This window comes from Dipodomys spectabilis, unplaced genomic scaffold, assembly GCF_019054845.1.
Source record: "Dipodomys spectabilis isolate Male_0828 unplaced genomic scaffold, ASM1905484v1 ptg000545l, whole genome shotgun sequence".
Classification (NCBI taxonomy): Eukaryota; Metazoa; Chordata; class Mammalia; order Rodentia; family Heteromyidae; genus Dipodomys; species Dipodomys spectabilis.
This window is the reverse complement of record NW_024871222.1, coordinates 489,458-515,057: the sequence shown is the minus strand read 5'-3', so window position 1 is coordinate 515,057 and position 25,600 is coordinate 489,458. Positions and strand designations below refer to the sequence as shown.

General features: G+C 36.9%; 1 non-coding gene across 1 annotated transcript; it reads left to right on the top strand.

Annotated features, from left to right (window-relative positions):
• Positions 1-22,810: 22,810 nt before the first annotated feature.
• LOC122099906 lies at positions 22,811-22,919 on the top strand. The gene has a single exon (XR_006146028.1). It is a non-coding gene; the product is annotated as a U6 spliceosomal RNA (small nuclear RNA).
• The last annotated feature ends 2,681 nt before the right edge of the window (positions 22,920-25,600 follow it).

Here is a 25,600-nt window from a genome sequence, read left to right as displayed (position 1 = left end):
CATATGGGTGGGGAAAGAAGGGAGGGAATGGGAAAATATGAGGGAACACAAGACATTTCATAAAAGGAAATGTACTCATTATCTGATTCATGTAACTGTAATCCCTCTATAAATCAACTTAATGAAAGAGTAAATTTATTTTAAAAAGGCAAACAAAATATTGTTTCTTAGAATCATACGAGTATGTTTTGTTCACTGGTTTGAGCTGGTTGAGTCTATCTCTGAAAATAGCTAAATTTACATTCATTGGGCAAATTTTTGAGCTACTAGTAGTTAGAAGTCAATTATGATTGGATGTTTTTCTGAGACTCTAATTCATTTATTTCTTTAATCTAATTTGTATGATTTCTATTTACCAGTTTTTGAATTGTCTTGTTCCTGTTTTTCAAGGACCTAGTGGTGCATTATTAGTGCTGATTTAAGATTGTTCTAATTTGTTGATGTACATAGTCAAAGCTATAAATTTTCCTGAGTATTGCCTGTGTTCTTGTGTCCAAGAGGAGGTAGTATTTTGTCTGTTCACTTCTACTGAATTCCATAAAGTTTGGAACTTCCCTCCATATGTCTTCAGTGACTCACTGATGATTTAGCAATGTGTTATTCAGTCTCTGTGAGTTTCAGAATTTTTTGTGATGCCTTTTGATGTTGAGATCTAATTTGGTCTCATTGTGGTCTGACATGATACGAGGAGTAATTTCATTTTTATTTTTGAATTTTCACAGATTTTCTTTGTGATCTAAGATATAATCTATTTTGGAGAACGTTCCATGAGCTGTTAAGTATAGCTTGTCAAACCAGGTATTTGGTTTTGATTTTTTGCTAGATTTTCACCTGGATGGCCTGTCCAGAGGTAAGAATGACGTGTTCAAGCAACCAACAATGCGTTTGGATGTATGCATATTTTTAGGACAAGTAGTATTTGTCTGATGAATTTGAGAGATCTAGGATTCAGGGCATTGATATTTAGCATTGTGATATCCCCCTGACGGAGACTTTCCTTCATCAACATTTAATGTCCTTTTTAGTCTCTTTTTACTTTTATACCAATTTTAATTTAAATCCAATCTTATCTAATTAATATAACTACTCTGGCCTGTTTATGAGGTCCATTTTTAATTTGTAAAGATGATGTACAGAAGGGATCCAATTACATAAGTCAAATGATGAGCATATTTCTTTTTCAACAGTGTCACCTCTTCCCTCATATTCTCCTAGTTTTTCCCTTTCAACCTCCTTCCCCCATATGTTGTATAGTTCATTTACAAGGTAGTGTCTATTGAGTGGCACTGCTACATTTATTCACCCTTTGTCCCACCATTTCTGTGTTTCCCCTTGCCCTTTACAAACTTGCATATAAGACCAAAGGTGCAGAAATTGAAACAAAAAAAACAGCATTCAAATTAAGATGGAAAAAGCAAAATAATAAAAACCTCTCATTATCAATTCTTGGAGATCAATTTGATGAACATTATTTCATATGATAATATTCATATAGCTATTGAGCCTTTGTGATCCTCTCCAAAGGGCATCCTCCTTTGATCTCACTGTATAAATGTTTAGAATCCCATGTAATTTATCATGTCCTAATGTAATGTTTTCTCTTTTATCATCCAACTCTGTTTTAAGTTGTAGAATTAAAGGCACATTCTAATACAACAAATGAGGGAAATCGGGCAACTTATATTTTTTGAGTCTGATTTTCTTCACTTAATATAGTTTTTTTCCCCATTACAGGATGGAATAGGAGAAATCCTAGGTCTCCTTGGCTCAGGCCGAAATTTTCTGAATGGAGACCCGGAAACACAACAAATCAAAGAAAGGTTGGACAAATGGGATTGCATAAAGTTGCAGAGCTTCTGCAGGGCAAATGACATAGCTAGCAAGATCAATAGAAAGCCCACGGATTGGGAGAAGATCTTTACTAGCCATACAACGGACAAGGGTCTCATATCTAAAATATACTTGGAACTCAAAAAATTAAACCCCCCAACAACAAATCCTCAAAGAAACAACTGCCCAATAAATAAGTGGGCGAAAGACTTAAAGAGAAACTTCTCTGAAGAAGAAAGAAGGATGGCCAATAGACACATGAAGAAATGTTCAACATACCTAGCCATAAAAGAAATGCAAATCAAAACAACATTGAGATATCACCTCACTCCAGTTAGAATGGCAAGAATCAAGAACTCTAACAACAACAGATGCTGGAGGGGATGTGGACAGAAAGGAACCTTACTTCATTGTTGGTGGGAATGTAAACTTGTTCAACCACTTTGGAAAGCAGTATGGAGGTTCTTCAAAAGACTTCACATAGAGCTCCCCTATGACCCAGCAATCCCACTTTTGGGCATTTACACTAATGTTTACAAACAAGACCACACTAAAGCTACCAGCACAACTATGTTTATTGCAGCATTATTTACCATAGCTAAGATATGGAACCAACCGAGATGCCCCTCAGTAGATGAATGGATCAAGAAAATATGGCATATATATAAAATTGAATTCTATGCCTCCATCAGAAAGAATGACATTGCCCCATTTGTTAGGAAATGGAAAAACTTGGAAAAAATTATATTAAGTGAAGTAAGACAGGCCCAAAGAAACGTAGGTCCCATGGTTTCCCTTATTTGTAATATCTAGTATATGTATGAGTCAAGCGGAAAAGGTCAGATAATGTGATGTCAGGAAAATGAACCCTTAGATGTGTATTTTAATGTTTTTTTCTTTCATGCATGTGTTTCTAACACATTTATAAGATTATCTCTTTGTTGCTTTGTATGTCCCTCCCCCACAGTATAACCCCTGCTTTCACTATATTTGATGTCAGTATAACTTGTGGAGGAGATGGGGAAAAACCAGTTGTTTAAGGATAGAGGTGGACCTGTTGCAACAATGAGAAGTACAAGTTGTCATGTCCAAAATGAGCTTTACAACGTTGGTGCGGGGGGGGGCGGGACGGGGGGGGGGGGCGGGGGGGGGAGGAGAAGGATTGGGATTAGGGGGGGAGGGGGGAGGCTGGGAAGGGATGTGAAGGGTAAACAAAAGAGGAGGCTGCAATGCTTGGTAAGAAATGTACGCATTATCCTGCCCATGTAACTGTAACTCCTCTGTACAGTATGTTCACAAATAAAATTAAATTAAATTTAAAAAAAATAAATAGGTTTTTTCCAAGTATTTCCATTTCCTTATGAATGGTATAATATCATTTTTTCTGGGTGAATAGAGTTGCATCATACTGAAGAGTTTCTTCATGGCAAAGAAAAAAGTTAGCAGGGTATATAGAAAGAGAACAGAATGGAAGAAGATTTTTACTAACTAAGCATTAGACAAGGGTTTACATAACTAACCCATATTTACAGATCAAATAAACCCTCAAATAAACAAGAGCCCAATTAATGTATGGGATAATGACTTAAGGAGAACTTCATAGAAGAAAAGTGACAATGACAAATAGACATATCTCTCTCCATGAAAGAAATGCAAATCCAAACAACACTGAGATTCTTCTCATCCCTGTTACAATGCCATTATGAAAAAATGAACAATCCCAGATACTGATAGGGATGTGGTCCAAAGGAAACTCTATTATATTGGTGGAAATGTAATCTTGTTCAACGACTTTGGAAAACACTAGGGAGGTTGCTCACAAAAATGAATAGAAAGCTCCCTATGATACAGCAATTCCACTTATTGGCATTTATCCAATAGAGCAGAAACACGACCACACTGAAGCTGCCAGCACAATCATGTTCATTGTTGCATTACTTTCTGTAGCCAACATATGGAATCAGCCCAGATGCCTCTCACTGCAATAAGGGATCAAGAATAGTGTTCCTGTGTGTATATGAATTATATATATAATTTTATTGATTCCTATTTACAAGTATTTATGTATATATACATACATAATCAAATTTTATTCATCAATCATTAAGAATAATATTGCACCATTTTTGGGGGGGGGTCCAGGTGTGGGGCCTGAGCTCTGGGGCCTGGGCGGTGCCCTTCAGCTCTTCAGCTCAAGGCTAGCGTTCTACCACTTGAGCCACAGTGCCACTTCCGGCTTTTTTCTTTTTGCTTATGTGGTGCTGAGAAATTGAACTCAGGGCCTCATGCATGCAAGGCAAGCTCTCTACCACAATTTTGAGTATACAGAAATCATAGTTACTGGTCATGTATTTCTCAGGTTTGAGTATCAAGTCATTTCAGACAAAAATTGAATTTCATATATTTTATGTCAACAGTGATTTTTTAGAAATTGAATCAATCTTAATATGAGATAAGTAAAGCAAGATTTTCCATGACTTTTCCAATTATTCCTATAGACTTTAATATAACTTATTTTTGAATGGTAGGAAATTCATATTATACCTACTTTCTATAGAATAATTAAGAAGTAAATGATCGTGATAGCATTCATTTTTCCTTCACTAGAAAGAATGAACCTCGCTATAGACGACAAAAAACTTCAATGAAAATGCCATAAAATTATGAAAAGTTTGAGTGACTATAAGTTGAATGAAATAGTCATTTTTGCAGGTCACAAAATGAAATCTCTTGAAGCTTCTTTATCTGTTAAATAAACTGTATTTGCATTCAAAATATTTCATTCATCTCTCCAACAATGGTATAACCAAACCAACTCCATGCCAAATAGCTTATCTGTTTAATTCAAGTAAATATTTAGGAACAGAAGTTATCACACTTGTATAGAAATATCTACCCACCATTCTAGAAATTAAATCTGAAATCATAAAGGATTGGGATTAATAATTAGCTTTCACTATGTTGCCATAAATAGGTTGTGAACCTTTTCAAGTGTGCACAGTTGTAGAGGAATGGTCACTGAGAACTTGTGATCAAAGACGATGTCAAGATCAAAGTCTTTCCTCCTCTTCCTTCTTTTCCTTCTCTGTCTCCTTCTCCTTTTCCTTCTCCTTCTCCTTCTTCCCCTCCTCCTCTCTCTCTCTCCCACTCCTATTCCTCCTCTTCTTTACTTTCTGTCTTCCATGAATACACATACTCCATCACATGTTCCTGACATTGTGTTCTGTGCCACCACCAACCCAAAGCAATGAGGAAAAGAAACATAAACTGAACTGAATAAAATCAGATGCCAAGGTTAATCTTCCCCCTTATTAATTAATTTTATAAAATATTTTGTCATATTAATTGGAGACTGACACAGCATGCTCTCATTTATTATAAGGGATAGGATTTACTGGAAAAAAATCTAACATCACCCTAATTAAATGATTTATTAAATCAATATTATATTAGGACAAATCTACTTTTAAATAACAGATATACTTCAACAAGAGGCAAAAAATTCACCTCTATGGTTTGCTATGAAAAGACAGCAGAATTCAAACTGTTCCTCATGGAAATTGACCTATAATTGGCAATATTGTCAATTTCATAAATGATTTAAGAAGACTGAAGAACAAATTTCAACTCTAAATAAGAGATAAAATTTACTTTGTCCCTGTAAACAACCTTTGTATTCTATCTATGTTTGGTCCACAAAATGAATTGTATTCTATTTTAATCATATTCTTAATTGACTTTAAGTGGTTGCATGGGAGTATCTGATTGTCCATGCAGTTTATGAATAGTGTATAGTGAGTTATTTTGTTTTCTTTCTTCTCTTCTGAGGTTTGAACTCTGGGTCTGAGCGCTGTGCATGACCTCCATTCGATGAACACTAGAACTCTATCACTTGAGGCAAAGCAGTACTTTCAGATTTTTCTGACATTTAATTGGGGATAAGAATCTCACAGACTTTCCTACCTGGGCTGGCTTAAACCTCAATCCTCAGCCTCCTGAGTATCTAGGATTACAGGCATGAACCGTTAGTGCTATCTTAATACAATGCATCGTTTTCTTTTTGACCAGTCCTTGGGCTTGAACTCAGGGCCTTGGCAATGTCCACGAACTTCTTTTCCTCACACTGGCACTTTACGACTTCTGTCACAGTGCCAATTCCAGCTTTATTTTGTTAATGTAGAAGTGAGGAATCAAACCCAGGGCTTCACAGTATTCCCCTAAGACTACCACTAAGCCACATTCCCAGCTCAATACAAAGCTGGATGATCATTATCCCTCATTCTTTTCAATCCTATCTCATTCCTCAATTTACATAATTTTGTAGAGTATTCATTGACTTGCAGTGTCATATACAGTCACTCAGAGGATATATCACAGATCATATTTTATTGAAAGTCTTATTCATCAACATATTAAACGTGTGCATTATAGAATTCTGTGACTTTAAATTCTAAATTATCACTCAGATTCACCCATTACTATTCTAAAATTTTTCTTAAGGTTAATGCAAATGCAATCTGTAATTCTTCGATAAAGTACAATGATTAATAGAATGTTAAAGAGTTGGACTATGAATATCACCTTCAGTTCTAGAACATTTTTTCATCACTACCCTCTCAAAGTACTCCAATATCTATTATTAGTCACTTCCTGTGATCATTTCAACCTACGCTCCACTTTACCAACCATTACTTCATAGTCTACCACTATGGCTGTGTCCATTTTAAAAAGCTCATATAATTAGAAATTGAAGTTTATTTTATCCATTCCTCCCAAGTAAAATTAGTTTCCGAACCAAGTCCATATAAATTTTTCCCAGGGATATACCATATTGATTTGTATGTGTGTGTATAATTCTATAATACCCTCAATGGGAATTTCAATATTTTATTATATGTTATTATAAAAGTTTTCTTTTTTGGGGGGGAGGGGTATGGTCGTGGGGCCTGAACTCTGGGCCTGGGTGCTGTCCCTCAGCTCTTCAGCTCAAGTCTAGCGCTCTACCACTTGAGCCACAGCTCCACTTCCAACTTTTTTCTTTTGCTTATGTGGTACTAAGGAATCGAACACAGGGCCTCATGAATGCAAGGCAAGCACTCTACCACTGAGCCACCTTCCCAGCCCTATAAAAGGTTTTCTTATGTATATAATTGTACATGTGTTTTGTTGGACATATGTTGAAATATATTTTGTATATGAAATTATGATTCAATATGCTGGATCATAGAGGCAACTCTATGTGTAATATCTTAGATTGCCAGTATGTTTAACAAACTGACTATATCACTTTAACTGTCAAGCACCAATATATAAGGATTCCAATTTCTACATATTGGTTATGCACTGCTATTCTATTGTTTTTTCTATTTCCACTAATCTCTATATGTATGCAATGTATAGGTATGGTATGATTTTGACATATATTTTTTGTCTTTTGGTATATTATTATAAAGATATGTATTTGGATTTTTTTAGACATATTTAGGATAGTTAAAGCTTTTCATAGGCAGGATGGTTAAAGTTTTTCATAGACATTAATATATTTCTTATTCAAGTCTCTTTAAAAAAATGTATATGTATGCACACTATGTGCATATTCATATATTCATACTTATATGTGTTCATACACAAATACCTATATATGTATGCATTTATATGAATATACATATATATATATATGTTTATTATTATTTTCATTTTTCTTTTAAGTTAACATTTTACTTTATTTGCCAAACGTGTCCTTTATTGATTTTACTTTATTTTATTTTATTGTTAAAATGTTGTACAGAGGGGTTACAGTTACATGAATAAGGCAATGAGCACATTGCCTGTTGATCATTATTACCTCTTTCCTTCCTTGTTGTTGTGCCACTAACCCTTCGCTCCCCCAGCTCCCACCTTCCTTTCTCCCCATTCTTTGCAGCATGAAGTGGTAAGGTTCATTTCCAATAAAGTCTTATTGGTATCTGTGTTGCAATGGGTCATCCTGTGTCCTTGTTTCAGCGTTTTGTAATTCCCTTTACCCTCCCCAGATTAGACATGTATATACAAGATGCAGGGTATCAAAATCAAGTACAGTGACAACAAAGGATATTCCATAGGGGAAAGAACATACTAAGGAGGGCTGGGAAGGTGGCTCAGTGGTAGAGCACTTGCCTTGCATGCTCGAGGCCCTGGGTTCGATTCCTCAGCACCACGTAAGAAAAGAGCCAGAAGTGGCACTGTGGCTCAAGTGGTAGACTGCTAGCCTTGAGCTGAAGAGCTGAGGGACAGTGCCCAGGCCCAGAGTTCAGGCCCCACGAATGGACCGCCCCCCCCCCAAAAAAAGAACATACTGGGGAAACAACAACAACAAAAATGAATAAAATGACATTGTACATTTACAACAGTAACAATAGAGACCGAACTCCCAAACATGTCCCTTATTACCAAGCTAGTTATTGCAATTCATGTCCTTATCATTTTTGGAACTTCACTAAAATGTTTTGTGGCCTTCCATGTGGACTTATATGTTCAATTTTTCCTAAATCTATCTATTCCTAAGATACCAGCCAGCTCTCTTCTGAAGCCAAAAAGCAGCCTTCTACAGCTTGGTTCCAAATCACTTGTATTTTTTCTTTGTACTAAGAATACTGATTCAAGCCCAGTGCTGTTGGCACATTATATAATTGTAGCTACTCAGGAAGCTGAAATGAGGATCGTGGTTCAAAGCCAGCCTGGGCAGAAAAAGTCCATGTGACTCTTATCTCCAATAAACCACCAGAAAACCAGAAGTGGCGCTATGGCTCAAGTGGTAGAGATCTAGCCTTGAGCTGAATAGATGAGTGACAGCTCCCAGGTCCAGAGTTCAAGGCCCACGACCACCACCAGCAACAGCAACAACATGGACCAAAGGGTCCTACCCATAATACCTTCCTTCTACAGCAAATCACACAACCTCCAAAATCCACATAATTGAATCATTTAAAGACAAATGATGAAGCAACGTCTTCATTTGTAGAAATACATACTTGCGACAAGGATGGAAAAGGCACTGAGACCCAAAGGAAGATTCCATAGATAAAGGAATGTGTCCCACACACTTCCAACTATAAATCTGGGAAATCAGTCATCTTTGTCATACTAATAAAAACCACAAAAAAGCTAACTGTGGAATTCAAAAGGATTGCATGAGAACAAGTGTTCATTGTGACAGCACAGTAACTTCAGTTCAAATTATTATGTCTCTCTTTCCTTGTCTTTTCCCACCTCATTCTTGAATTCTGAAGGTGAGATTCTGGGAAGCCAGTTCCCTTTGGTCCAGTAATTAATGAAAGTGAACAGGTGATTGGAGATTCAATTTCTTCACATATCTATTGGATTCTCATTTTTTATTAAGATTATGGAGAAATAATGTGATTGCAAAACACAAGAAAGTCTTAACTTTTCCACTAATTTCTAAAATGCCTGCTGTAAGAACAATAAAATTAACGAAAGAAACAACAATATAAAGCTATTTGTGGTGTGTTGATACCAGGAGAAATTGAAATGTCACATATAAATACCAAATTACATTTACAAAGCACAAACCCTAATTCTTCACTCAGCTAATGTGATAATTAAACATTTATATTTTCTAACAAAATCACCATTGAGAATACCACAGTCAATTTCATTCACAGAAGCAAACCTGCAAAGAACTGCTAAAATTTTTACCTATTCTTTCCTGGAGTTGAGAAGGTTGATTCTGCTGACGTTGACTGTTTGATCCTCTTCCTCTTCACAAATAAGTGTGCCTATGTAGAACAATTTATACCTATACCTTAACTTTATAGGTGTCTAGCCTTTCTGGTTGGATCTTCAGTCTGAGTACCACCTACAGAGCATATATAGTTTATGAACATGGACCATGCCTTAACAAGCAAAAACATGCTCTAAAACAGTTCTAACAGAAACATCTGTGATAATGGAAATATTCTATATATGCATTGTCTAACACACTAGCCACTGGCAATATGCGATTAATGAATCTCAAATGTGAATAGTTTCTGAAAAATTAATTCTTCCAATTTCAGTTAAATGAAATTTTAAATCATAAGATTCATCTACTCACTGTTATCTGAACAGCTCGGATTCCAAATAAGGAAGATGAAGTTCTCACAAAGATGATGATAAAATATAATCCAAGTGAAGAAGTTTCCATTAGATACTAACTGAATGCCTATGAATTATCTGAGCTTTCCTGTCTGATAGAATTGAGCCATCACTCACCTAGATTGACAGCTGGGAGGAAAGGGGTGGGAGATAAACATAAGCTACTTGGGATACTGAGAGTTGCTCCTTGAAGATGAGGGTTATGCATGAATATTTTCTATATTTAGTAGGCAGCAAAGTGTGTGGAATCCTGTAGGTAGAAAATAATGATTGTATTTCAATCAAACAGGTGATCTGTTTATCAAAATGGGAGAGAAGTCAGACAGGTGAATTCTATAAATATACAAACTATATAGAGAAATTTTGCTATGTTCTATTCCATGATAGGCCCTGGCATAAACGTTGGCACTTTGTACATACTCTGTAAATACTCACACACTAAAAAACAGAAATGTAATCCTTTATTACTGCTAAAATACATAGAATATCTTCATAATATATATTTGTGGGCCTATTTTTTCCCTTAATTTCTTCCACACCTACATTAAGAAATGGCTCTAAGAGAAAAGCTTCTAAATGTGTTAAATTTGAATTCCATCAATTTCTTTTGTTAAATTGTACTCTAGATAGGATTGAGGCCTTAGGGTTAGAAAAATAGTAAGTATTCTCAACAAATCGTCATGCCTCATTTTTAAGGGGAGCTATGCCTTTATTAGGAAAAATATGTATTGGTCTTGGTAACCAGGAACATTCAAGAAACAAAAGAAAAAGAACAATTCCATGGCAGTCTCAAGTGTTTGCATATCTTCAAGTGAACACTAGCTGCTCTATATTCCGTAGCATATTTGCAAGCTTTTTCTAAGCTATTGTCATCCTCCAGAGTAAAGTTCAGGCATGCCTATTGCTCATTATAAAGATCGCAGTTGCTCAAACTCAGAACCCATTGTTTATATAAGCTTCACATGGCTATCTTTACTTCACTCAGTGGCACTGAGGGATGAGAGATACACTTGAAATTTGTAAATATACACATACACACATATCTCACTGGCTTTCACTATTACTGTAAAAATTAAGACCTTTTTGTCTCTGACCCAAGAGCATCATAAATCGTCTAGCATCCATTAAAGTGTGACAAGTTCATTATTAACTTGTAAGTAGGTTAAATCTCTAGCTTCACACAATTCTAAATACTCATATGAAGAAAAATACATACCAAGAGTTTTGGTGTGCTTCTATATTACGAAGCTCTCAATATTCATCTTATTTGCCTGGAGGAGGCAAAAATGCTTGATAGGAAATGTACTCATTACCTTGACATGTAACTGTAACCCCTTTGTACAGTATTCTTACAATCAAATATGTACAAAAATGAAAAAAAAAAAGAAATTGGAAGTCACGTATTTCCATTAAAACTAACTAAATTTAAGGCCTGTAACTTTCTACAGGTTTTTAAGGACCAAATAAGTTGTGGATATGCCCCAAGGCCTTTACGAAAAGCTAAGGGAGAGATATTCAAAAGTGGCAGTAGATAGGTGACCAGAGCGTAATTATGTAGCTTTACTTCACTGTTACCATAGCAGGAGTTCAAATCAATATGATGGTTCGTAGTTACAGGACCAGAAAACATACTGGAAATTGACATCAATGAAGGGTCATTCATTGTTGGAAAACATAAATCAGGATGCACCAAAGGTTGCAATCAACAGTGTCCAAAAAAGCAACACAGAAAGGGATAAAGTTATTGCAAGTATATATTTGATAAGTGGTTCACATCAAGAATATATAAAAAACGGGGCTGGGAAGGTGGCTCAGTGGTAAAGCGCTTGCCTCGCATGCATGAGGCCCTGGGTTCAATTCCTCAGCACCACATAAGCAAAAAGGAAAAAAAGCAGGAAGTGGCACTGTGGCTCAAGTGGTAGAGCGCTAGCCTTGAGCTGAAGAGCTGAGGGACAGCGCCCAGGCCCAGAGTTCAGGCCCCACGACCGGAACCAAAAAAAGAAAAATAAAGAATATATTAAAAAACATCATTGCAATGACACACAACCTGATTTTACAATGTGCAAAGAACTCAGATGTTTCTCCAGAGAAGACAAACTGTTAACAAGCCTACGAAGAAGGTGTTTAACATCATTAATCACCACTAAAGTGTAAGTCAAAATAATGAAGAAAATAACTCCTTCATATGAATTAGGTAGGATAACTACAAAAAAATAAAGTAACAATATTGACAAAAGTGTGGTAAAATTGGAACAGTTCTATGGGAAACAGAATGGTATCTTTTCAAACAATTAAAAACAGGATTATTCATACCTATAATCCTAACCACTCAGGAGAGGAGGCTGAAATGCAAGGATCACGGTTCATAGACAGCTTGGGCAGAAAACTAAAAGAGGATCTGTCGTTTAGAGTGGTAGAACTCTAGCCTTGAGGAAAAGTTCAGGGACAGTGACTTGGCCCTGAGGTCAAGCCCCATGACACAAAAATTTAAAAGAAAAGAAAGAAAAGAGAGTTTTCATGTGATCCAGTGACTACAATTCTGGGCATACACTCTAAACATCTAAAAGCAAGGTCTGGAAGAGGTCTTGTACACTCATATTCATTTTGTATAATACTCAAAACATGGAGGCAATCCAGTGGCCATCAACAAATGAATAGTTAAAGCAAATGTGGTTTATACATACAGTGGTATATTATTCCAACTTCAAAAAGAATTATGGGGCTGGGAACGTGGCTCAGTGGTAGAGCGCTTGCCTTTCATTCATGAGGCTCTGGGTTCGATTCTTTAGGACCACATAAGCAAAAAGAAAAAAGCCAGAAGTGGCGTTGTGGCTCAAGTGGTAGAGTGCTAACATTGAGCTGAAGAGCTGAGGGACAGGGCCCAGGCCCAGAATTCAGTCCCCACGACTGGACCCCCCCCCCAAAAAAAAGAATTATGTGACATATACTATATTATGGATGACTCTTTGGAACACTGCTAAGTGAAATAAGCCAGTCATAAAAAGATCAAATATTACATGATTATACTTATATCAGTAGTTACATAGAACAGTCTAATTGATAGAGAAAGGAAACACAATCATACTTGATGTATACCTTGAAGCAGAGGAGAGTGGAAAATTGTTTTAATAAATAAAGAATTTGAATCTTAGAGGATGCAAAGAGTGTGGACATTGAGATTGTACAATATTGTAAATGCACTTATTACTACTATGTTATATTCTTAAAATGATTAATAAAACCTGGGAGAGAATTATGAAGGGGTTAAGCATAATCATGGTACATTGTATGCCTATGTGGATATATCAAAATGAAAAAATCCACTTATTTAAGTAGGTAATGCTAATAGAATTGAAAAAAGAAAATAAATTTTAAGTTAAGTGTGCAAGTTTAAGTCAGAGGGCTTTGCTTCTTCAAAACAGCAATTTAGATATCCAATTTATCTGTTCACATATTGTTGATGGGACATCACAATGTACAGTGCCCTGTGAGTAACAAGTGCTTATGTGCCACTCAGAGGGAGTTAAACCACTTCATCTGGGTAGTTATGGATAAAAGGTAATGGTTGGAACTGGCTCCAACATGGTGGGGATGAATGATGCAGCCAAAAATACACACCCTTTTCCCATGAAGCTTTAGGTGCTAACACACTTTTTCTGAATATGGTCTGGGGAGTGCACCTATACTTCCCATCCAATCAAAAGTGCTTTCTGTGCTTGTGCTCTGAGATGGGGCATCCAATAAGGAAAAATTCCATACTTATGTTCTGAGACTAGGAAACCAATTATGAGACAATATGTCCCTCTTTACTCTGGGGAGTCTGTTTCACTGCTCTGTTTTTGCTTTAAGGTAGAGACTGTTGCACTGCTCTTTTTTCACTTTGAAGAAAAACTGCTTTAAAACCTGTTCTGCTCTCTAATTCTTTAAAGAAAACAAACCCGAGACATAGACAATACTGTTATTCTGAAGATGTTGAGGGCAGGGAAGCATTGACCTTCAGCTTTGAGACTATATTTAGATTAGAATTTGATAAGTTAGGTGCTGTGGTTTCAGATTAATCTGAACCAGGCTAATGTCTGCATTTTCTCAATTTTTCAACTAGAATCTCTAAAGTATTAGGAAAAAAAGGAAACAAACAAATAAAAAACAACAAGAACCTGATATTAGGCAAGCAAAGGCTCCAGAAATTCTCAGATTTCTTCCTTTTTTCTTGTATGAATCTAATAAATGAAAATTAATGCAGCAAACTAGCATGTTTAAGGTGTTAAAGTCTGTAGAATGTGGTTTCTTTTCTTCCTCTTATTCTGAGATAGAAATTGATCTATTCTAAAGCCAGAGGATGTTTTCTTCACAAGCTAGATCAGGTTCGCTGAATTTTGCTTTCTTAAAAATTGCCTAACTCCTATAAGAGGGAATTGAAGACTGCTAGGCAGGTGGGATTGAGTGTGAGATGTGGGAAGTGTTCTCATACTCTGCATCTAGAGGGCTAGAAAATATGATGATCTGCTCGCTGCCTCAAGCAATTCAGAAAGTGGCTCACAGTTTCTAAAACTTACTTCCAAACTTTCACCTTCTCCTTCCCACCAAGAATTCCCCCTCAGGCTTCTTCTTGCCATAGTGTCTTCACAGCTTAGAACTGCTTTGCCTCAGAAATGTGGCATCAGAAGTGTGCCCTGTGGTCAGCCAAGAAGCTGGTATCTGACTGATTCATCTATGGCTCTGAAAATGCTGCAGCTCAATCTGTGCTCTGTGCTCAGGGCTCAGTAAGCATGCTTACGTCCATAGTTACATGCTTTCAGAGAGCAGTCTTTCCTCTTTCTTTAGCTGTAGGAGCACAAGTATAATGAAGCAGCCACACATAACTTTTGGTTTCATAACCACTTGCAGAGGTGAGTTGCCAAAGGGAACCAAGGCAATATGCGAATAAGGTGTTTTCACCTGGAAGCTCATAAGGCTCCATTCCAAAAAGGGAGCTGCTTATAATAAATTCTGTCTGGGAATGGACTGTGTAGGAGTTAGAATAATATTTTTCTCTGAAAATGATGGATTGAGGGAAAGCATTGACTAAGCCTAATCATCTTCCAAAAAGCTATATAACGAAAGTATATCCTGTTACTAAAATCATTCTAGGGACTTGAAGAATAGTTTAACTCATAAAGCACAAGCTGAGTAAGAATTTTCTAACAATTTCTGGCCTGGTTGTCCTGGTTTAGTGGATTGCTCTGAAATTGTTAACCCCTTTCAAAATAACCAGCTGAGCTGCAAAAGAGCCAATAGAGCAAGATTGTGAACACAACTTGTTATCAATACCAGAAGTAGTAACTCATTAGGGGTATAACCTGGGCAGACTTCCCACTCAGAGTGGTTGCTTCCTGTCAATAACATGCCCTTTAACAGAAATAAACTTTGCCATGCTAAGTTCCTTTCGACCTGGTGGTCTTTCTTGGGATATTGGGTTACAGTAGGGGAGTATTCCCAACAATGGGGGACTAGTCCAGGATCCATGTTATGCAAGGGGGATGTAGGGAGACCCTCAGGAGGAGACACATCCTGACTTGTTGAGATAGCTCAAGGTTGGGTTAAACACCATCCGTTGTGGTAAAGGATGCAAAGTGTATCAGCAATTTCAGGAAAGGGCCAAGGAAGCACCTCAATAAAAAGTAATCTCATACATCAGCCATGAGAGAAAAAATTGGAGTAAAGCATACTACCTGGTTGGTTGGGGATTTTTAGGGGCTGAGTGTGTCTTAGGCACAAAGAGAACTTGAGTCTCAATGTGTGTTTTCATTCCCTGGCCCAAGAATAAAAATGTGGGAGCTGGAGAAATCTTCAGTAACGGGAGAGTTAAATATGAGAAGGGTGCACAAGAAACTTACAATAGGGAGTTTTACATGCATCAAAAACTGAAATCACAAGAGACCTGCTAAGATGGGGAAATAAGAATTCTAGGCCTAAGGAACCTAAGAAAAATGATCTAAGGACCTGCTTCTGATAATCCATAGGAAGAATGTTGACAAAGGTCTGAGAACACTATTATATAATGGATGATTTTCATTATGGAGCTCCATAATGTGCACGTGTCCAAACAAAAACTTGTTATGAATATGTGCTTGCATTTGTGTGTTTTAAATCTTAAATCCTGAAAGGGGATCTCAAAAAAGTCCTACTCACTAAACTCCCTCAGCTGCCCACTTTGACTCTGAAGCCTGGATTGATCCTCCAGCTGATCCAAGGATGTATGGAATTGAACCTTAGTTTCAGAAGCAGACTCTCTGGGTAGACTTAAAAATCAAGTAAAAAACCAGGTGCCAGTGGCTTGCACTACTCAGGATATGAGAATTAGAGTTCAAAGCCAGCCCAGGCAGGAGAGTCCTTGAGACTCTTACCTCCAGTTAACCACCAACAGTTAGAAGTGGTGCTGTGGCTCAAGTCGTAGGGCTTTTGCCTTGAACTCTGGGCCTGGGTGCTATCTCTGAGCCCTTCAGCTCAAGTCCTATGACAAAGAAAATAATGCTATGGTGAAATGGGTTAAATATTCTGCCCACCATTACTCTTAAGATTCTGTGGCACAGAAACCAGAAAAACAAGTGGTCCACTTCCTACTATGATGAATCTCAGATCCTCAAGGGCATGGAGTGCATGATATGTCATTCAAACACGGCCTGGGGAAACTTGTAAGACCCTGCTGATGCTGTTCACAAGAGTATGGATCTAAGACAAAAACCCTATCTTCCCAAGCCAACTATATCTCTTGCTTCTCTAGGTACGGGGAGGGGTAATTGGCATTTCTGGGAAACTTATCAAGATGCAGTGGAATCAAAACCTTGAAGAGATGAGCAGTAATCACTAAATATAGTCAGGGGAGATATCTAATGGTATTGTGGAGGACCAGTGTTGTAGACCTTCCTGGCCAACTAGAGTAGAACCCGTACTTTGGCTCAATTGGCCATCCCTTTCACCCTAGCATTTCATGCAGCTGTCCATTCTCAAACATTTTATACTAGTTAGGAGAGACTCCTTCCCTAGAGGGTCATTCGTATTTCCTAATTACTTAGGTGCTTTCCAGGATCCCCCCTGACAAAGTTTCCAAAAAGTTCAAAGCTTGAAACCAGAAAGCACCTTATGAATCAGTTTTATTCTTATGATTAGTATAAATAAAATATTTTGGGAGTTGGGAATATGGCTTTGTGGAAAATTGTTTTTCCAGCATGCATGAAGCCCTGGGTTTTATTCCTCGGAACCACATAAACAGAAAAGGCTGGAAGTGGCACTGTAGTTCAACTGGTAGAGTGCTAGCCTTGAGCAGAAGAAGCTCAGGGAGCCCCAGGACTGGCAAAAATAAAATATAGAGTAGAATAAAATCAAAAGAGGTTTGTTATTTATACTAAAAATTTTTTTAATCCATAAACTAAATGCTCTAGTAGGATGGCATGGGAAAATTAGCTGTAGAAACATTATCTGACAAGGTAAGAGCTTCTGTGGTGATTGGAGACAAAAGTTGCACAAAGAACTTTTTTTTTGGAGGGGGGGGTTCCGGTCGTGGTGCCTAAACTCTGGGCTTGGGCACTGTCCCTCAACCCTTCAGCTCAAGGCTAGCACTCTACCACTTGAGCCACCAGCCACTTCAGGCTTTTTTTCTTTTTAGCTTATGTGGTGCTGAGGAATCAAACCCAGGGCCTCAGGCATGCAAGGCACACACTCTACCACTGAACCACCTTCCCAGCCACTGCACAAAGACCTTAGAAGGTTTGAACATTGGCAAGTGAGTTAACTAAAAACTCAGACGAAGAGCTGGGAAGGTGGTTTAGCGGTACAGAGCTTGCCTTGCATGCATGAACCCCTGGCTTCGATACCTCAGCACCATGTAAGCAGAAAAAGCGCTGTGGCTCAAGTGGTAGAAAGCTATCCTCGAGCTGAAGAGCTGAGGGACAGTGTCCAGGCCCAGATTTCAGGCCTCACAACCAACAAATCCAAGAACAAAGAAAAGAAAAAAAGAAAAAAAAATATGGGCACTGTTGGCTCACGCCTGTAATCCTAGCTACTCTGAAGACTAAGATCTGAGGACGGTCATTCAAAGCTAGGCAAGGCAGGTAAATTCTGTGATACTCTTATCACCAAGAAACCACTCAGAAAACTGGAAGTGGTGTTGTGGCTTAAGTGGTAGAGGACTAGCTTTGAGTTGAAGAGCTGAGGGACAGCACCCAGGCAAAGTGTTCAGTTGCAAGACCAACCAAAAAAAAAAAAAGGCAAGCTACACCTAAAGGGTTTCCTACCAAGAGGGATATGATGCAAATTCATTCTTGGAGCAGACACTCTGTGTATGTATTCCAATTTTGAGTCTACCCAGATTCAAATTGAAACTGAATAAGTGAGGTAAATACTGTGGTGATTGTGTCCACAAAAGGACTACTGCTATGACTGTGTGGCAGGGAAGCCACACAAGAGGTCCTATTTGTGCTGTCATGGAGCTCAGACCCCATGTGCATGAAATTCATGATAGATCAGCAAAATGTCATCTGAGACAACTTGGAACACCTTGTTACTCTTCTCAGAAGCAAGAGTCTATTTGAAAAATCCCTGAAACTGATCAGCTCTATTCTTTCCAGGTCAACTACGTGGGGAAAATTGGACATTTCTGGGAAACTTACCTGGATGTAGTGAAGGCCAACCCTTTGAGATGAGCAGGAAGTACAAATCATAGCCAGGGGAAATGTCTGGTGGTATTCCAGGAGACTACTATTGGAGATGTTACGGGCCAACTGGAGTGGAATCTGTGCTTTGGTTCCATTGGCCAATCCACACCTGACCATTCTCAAACACCTTAAATTACGTAAGGAAAGACTTCTTAGTTAGAGGGTCATTCAAACTTCATATTTGCAAAAACAAACTACATATTTACAAATTTCATATTTACTTAGGAGCCCCTGAAAAGTTCCCAAAGAGCTTAAAGCTAGAAACCAGAAGCAGCAGCTTAAATTAATTTTATTCTGTTGATCGCCATAACCTATGATCTTCATAATCGAATTATTCCAATATGTGCTTTTATTTATCAGCAGGATTTGTTTATTGGAAATGCCACCATGTAAAAGTAACTAGAAGCCCCTGGTAGGATTGAATGGGAAAAGTTTGGTCTAAATATAATACTTGATCAGATAAGATGGTGATAAGTGAAATGAACCCCAACATAGGGGCACAAGTGGTTTTTTCATTTCTTGCTATTGTTTCTAACATAGTTATAATGTTCCATGTGATTTTTGTTTCTTTGTATTCTGTCCCCCCACCCACCCAAAACGGCATAACCACTGTTTCCAATGTTTTTGATGTTGGTGCCCTCCATCTTGTATATAGAGTTCACTAGATTGAGGAGGAAAAGGGGAAAAAACTTAAAGGGGAATACAGGTTGACCCATTATAACAATGAGATGCACAAGACACTGTTGAAAAACAAACTTTACAATTTAGGCAGGGGTCGGGGAGAGTGTATGGAGTAGTTTTGGAGCTAGGAGGTTAGGGATGGTAGGGGACATATAAAGGAGGAGGTAACAATGCTTGATAGGAAATGTATGCTTTACCTTGCTCATGTAACTAACCCCTCTGTACAGTATTTTTACAATAAATATATAAAAATAAAAGAATAAATATACTTCAAAGGTAATCTGTGTGGTGGTTGGAGGCCAATGATACAGAAAGACTTACAAGGATTGAATACTGGAAACAAATTACCTAAAAACTGAGATGATGCTGAGTATAATCCTAAATGCTCAGGTGGCTGAATTCTGAGGATCTTTGTTTGAAGCCAACCCAGACAGGAAAGATGAGACTTTTATTTCCAATGAAGGTGCAAAAAAAGATACTACTGAAGTTGTGGCTAAAGTGGTAGCCTTGAGTAAAACTGCTCTGGCACAATGCCCAGAGCATGAGATCAAACCCAAGACCAATCCCCCAGTCACTTATAAAAAAGGTTGTGTGTCTGTGTGTGGTGGCAGATCCCTTTACTAGTTTGATGACAGAATGAGCATTTTAACAATGAGTCATGGTGGCAATATTTACCTCTTTAGTAATTGTTTCCTTAGTAATGTGTGCACAGGTGCTTTATCTCTCCTATAACAGGTTTTGTTCAGTGACTGACTGAAAAACTGCCTTAATCAAACCCTTTTTTAAATCAAAATATCTTATTGGATACTGCTGAATAGGAAAGTCAATGATTATTGTTTGGAAGAAAAGAAAGCAAAATCAGATGGGAGAATTGTAGAAGTTAAATCTTGAAGTGCTTGACTGATATAAGCACTGCCCTTGTAAAGGTAGTCAAAACCTTACTAATGCTATTTTAGAGAAGTGCTAGGGGCTAGAGACATGGCACTAGTAGTAGAACACCAGTTGAGTAAAAGTTGGTTATTTTTCATATGGCCAGGTGTTCGGATTTGGTTGATTATTAAAGCTTTTGACTAGTTTGAAAGGGGTCAAAATTTTGATCCATCATGAAAGATGATCCCAAAGGTCAAATTCATGGGAGCCAGTGGTGGGCTGCCTAGCCAGTGTGCTTATTCAACTTGGACATGCAACAGGATGCCTTCTGCAGGAGTAAACTTTGCCTTGCTGAGATGGTGTTTGTAGGATACCTTAATTGCCCCCGGTATTTCCAACACAGATCTTCTGTGCCATTCATGAGGCATCCTACACATCCAGCCGCCCTGTTGAGCCAACCTCCTGGATGGTCTAAACATGCCATTCCTGGTAGCTGATAATGGAACTAGGTATAAAGTTAATCTGCAACATCAGGAAGAGCTACAAACAGACACACTCAGAAGCAAGCAACTTCATGCATTGGCCTTGCTAGAAAAAAATGAAACTATGTATCCTGCTTTGGTACTTGTGTCTTTGTAGGGATGGTGTATGAGAGAAGTGTCTTAGATTCAGGCTCTTAAATTCTTTCTGTCTAAGAGTCTTGATCTGCAAATTCATTTGTCCAGCTAGGAAGAGTGAAAAGTTGGAGATGGAGTCATCTCTGAGAAAAATCTCTAATAATGGAGTTGAGAAAAGGGAAGAACGAGAAACACAGTCTGAAGGGAAAAGTGTACCAAAAAATCTTACTCTCATTACAGCATGTCTCTGTGATTTAAGAATTCTAAACCTAGGAAGCTCAAGAAAATTGGAGCTAAAAAGCCTCCCTCAGACATTCTTAATATTGTCTTCTTTTAGGGAGAATGTGGGGAAAGCTATGAAAATATGTGTTAAGGCTCATTTTTATTTTTGAGCTCTAATTTTAATGTTCACTTGTTAAACTAAATCCTCTATATGCCTGTCTCTGTGTAAATACTCATCAACATGAAATATAAAGTGATTTTGATAAAAAATAAAAATGACTCAGAAGAAATTATAAATACAAAACAATCTTCACAGAAGCAAACTCTCAGAGATATTTCATGACTTTGACAAGGATAAAGTGGGTGAAGTTAGTATAAATTTAGAAGTATGACAATGCACAAAAACATAACAAGATACTCATATATTTCATTATATAACCCAAAGCAGAAAGCAAATGTTGTTTAGATGATTTTTAAAATCCAGTCTCTCAGGTACTGGGAAGGTGGCTCAATGGTAGAGTGCCTGCCTTGCATGCATGAGGCCTTGGGTTTTTTTTCGCAGCATCACATAAGCAGAAAAAATTGGAAGTGCTGCTGTGGCTCAAGTGGTATCACTAGCCTTGAGCTGAGGGACAGCACCCAGGCCCTAGAGTTCAAGCCCCATGTCCAACAAAATAAAAATAAAAACAAAACAAAACAAAACAAAGTCTCTCACTTTTCTTGCTTCAACATTGTAATAACTCTGCTTCAGCCTAGGGCTAATATTTTAGGTGTGGACATGTATCAACACTCCTGAATCAGACTCTACTTGATCATTTTTTAAATACATATTTTGTTCTTAATTTCCCTCTTTATAAATCCACATGCACCTATAAAAAATGGTGTGGCCATCCCAATACCCTTCTCAAAGTACCTCCTAATGACAACTTACAAAAAGTTGTATTATATTACAAGAAAAACAATGCTACAAATAAAGAAAACCAATAATTAAATAATAATGATTAATAAAATAAAAAACAAAACAATTATCATTTTTTCAGTTTTTGAAGTGTACTACAAATTAGATTTTATTATTGTCATATTTCTTTACATTTAACACTGGCTAAGATTATGACGTTCAACAAGAATTTTATAGGCTATGAGTAGTGTTTAAATCACCCACTAAGATTACCATTTATAGTTCATCTAATAATTTGTATATGGCTTATATCATCATTTGTTCCTCACTAACATATAAAGTAAGGAAGGCCTACAGTTTTAACAGAAACTGTGTAGATAACATAGTCAACTCTTTATTCTGCTCCTTTACACAAAGACTTTGCAACTTCTCATTAGTAAGGTTTCAATAAACTCTGAAATGTACATACTTAGTAGTAGTTATGTGCTACCATAAATCTTAAATACTTTATAGAAAAGTATTATGACCTGCCCAACAGTCCCAGTTTTGGCATATATAAGCAAATTCCCAAAATTAAATATATTTAAAACATTAAATATTTTAACAAACCTTAACACTTGCTGCAGTGTTCATTATGACAGGTCCCTTGTATAGAATAATTGAATTCCTCCTCCTACACATCTCTTGAACAACAAATATCTGGAATTATTTTGTTTTTGACATGTCAATCTTGATTTTTTCTTAAATGTGTACTTATGTAAGAAGTACATGGTTCTAAAATTTCATGACAATTCTTTTAAACTTACGTTTTGTTGTATTGTCTAGTTTAAGAAAATCAATTACAATTTATATATAAAAAATGTTCTTTGCTCAATTCAGCATCACATACACTAACATTGGAATGATACAGAGATTAGCTGGCCCCTGTGCAAGGATGACAGGCAAATTTCTGAAGCATTCCATCGCCCAATTTGTTAGGAAATGGAAAGACTTGGAAAAAAATTATTAAGTGAAGTAAGCCAAGTCCAAAGAAACGTAGGTCCCATGGTTTCTCTAATTTTCAATAACTAATATATGTCTGGGATAAGCAGAAAAGGTCAAAAGTTATGTGTATATGACCAGATAAGATTGTGTTAAGGGAAATGAACCCCAAGTTAGGGACACAAGTGGTTTTTTTTTTCTTGCTATTTTTTCTTACATACTTATGACGTGCAGTGTGTTTTTTTTTGTTTCTTTATATGTTCCTCCCCCATGCTATAACACCTGTTTTCACTGTATTTGAAGTTGGTGTGCCGACATCTTGTTTATACTCTCCTCTAATTTTTTGAGAGGAAGGACAAAAAAAACCAAAATGCTTAACTAGGGATACAGGTTGCCCCATGTAACAATGAGATGCACAATACACTATGTTGTAAAGTGAACTTTAAAATTGAGGCCGGGAAATGGAGGGGGTTAATGGACTTGTGGAGGTGGGAGGGAAGGGATGGTAGGGGAACAATAAAGGAGGAGGTAACAATGCTTGTTAGGAAATGTACTCATTACCTTGCTCATGTAATTGTTACCCCTCTGTACAATATTTTTACAATAAAAATGTATAAAAATGTTCTGAGATGGAAGAGTTTATTTCCTTTATTTTACTCATATAATTTCATTAGCAAAGAAATTCATGCAAAACTCTGATATGAAGGTAATTTGAATAAATATGTTTGTGAACACACGCATGTGCTTAAGCACTTGCATGTGTGTTGGCGTGCTCAGAGTTTCAAATCAGGGCTTCAAGTCTTGCAAGGCCTTTTCTCTCTAGACTGGTGTGCTACTAAATGAGCTACATCTCCATTCTTGGCCCTTTGCTAGTTCATTAAAATTTTTGAAAAATAATCTCATGAATTTCATTTGCCCTGATTGGGTTTCAACTGTTATCCACAGATCTCAGGCTCCTGAGTAGATATCCCAAGTAGTTAGGATTACAGGTCTGACAAACCAGCAAAGACTTTCAGAATAACGCTAAAAGTAGAAGAAAATTTACTTCAGAGGGGCATGTTTTAGCATCTCCAATTTTAAAGCATTTTGGAGTGATTATTTATGATTTTTTAAATTTTTGGTTACTTATAAGAAAGTAGATGATGATATTTAAAAGTTTTAGTACTTTTTAAAAAGGATACTGGAATTGTGGGACAGAAGAAATTTGCCTCTCTTTGGACCTCAATGTATAAGCTCAGCTCTGAGAATGATAAGCCAATGTCACCAACACAATCTGTGTTGAAGACAAATGTGACAGAAAACAATCACCATGGGCAGTATGAATATTGAATTGAGAGTGTCATAGAATGGAGAGATTTTATCTACCTTTTGTGTATTGCTGAAAGACTTTTGGAAACTTTGACTCATTTCCTTCCTCACTGTGTGTGTCTTTAGGTCATGCACTTAGTGCCTTTAATTACAATTCTTCCCAACACTAAAAGGATAATAACATTAGCATTATAGCAAATGTTATCTTAACAATTAAGGGAATAAAACTTGTGAAATACTTAACATAAACTTCTAGGAATGAGCTTTGAGTTTAGCCAGCATTCTTTTTAAAATACTAAATAGAATGTGATAAGTAGTACAGAAACCATTACATGTAGTTAGCAACCAGAAGTAATATCTATTGATCATGCTCTGCTTCCAAGGAAGCCAGGTGGATAATTTCTCTTGCTGTAAATCAAACTGGTTATCTTATGTCTTGATAGTGTAAAAATATCAGGGACAGAATGATGAAAGAATGTTGTAGACTGAGATGAAATCCATATGAAAATGTGCAAAACGGATAAAACATAAAATTATCTGAGGAGTATATTGTGTTTTACAACATTTAAGTTACATCGCAAAGATAAAGAAGACATAGAAGAATAAATTCATTTTTTTTTTGTCCCATCATAGGTCCTTAAAAGGATTAACTCTTTCTCATTCTTATACAGGCATCATCAGATGAGAGGAACTGTATTTTTTTTTTGGTTTGCTTACTTCCATTTATTCTTCAGTTTGAAATCTGAGCTACTTGAGACTGAAAGAAACCAAGGGAAATTAGACAAACAGGCTTTGGAAAGAACAATCAATGTAAAATAAATAAACTACAGCCTTGTAACAGGTCTAACTAAATTGAGTTATATACTGTCAATTGTTAACACAAAATGATTTAAGCAATACCATGTTATTAAAAACTGAAAAATGTTAGGAGTTGCTACATTTTTTTTCTTTTATACTACCTTGAATTGATAATTGATCTAATTTAGCCAGATTAAAGATGAGATTAACAGAAACTGGATCAAAAATGGACAAAAGGTTTGAATAGACATGTTCTCAATAAAGCCCTGAAAATTGCCTGTGGGTTTACAAAGTTGTGTTTAATACAACTTCTATGCTGCCTTAATGCTTTTTGAGTAGAAGTCATTAGAGAAATATAATTCAAAATTACTATGATACAACTTCATAACTATTATAACTTATCAAAAAATTAATGGAACCAGTTATGGTGGTAAAGGCTTGTAATTCCAAGCATTTAGGAGGTTGGATTTAAGTCTAAGGCCAGTCTAGGGTAATGCAGATAGTAAAAACCTGCCCTTTATTACCTTTGAAGAAAAGGTAATAATGTTGGTGAGTGTGTGGAGAAAAGG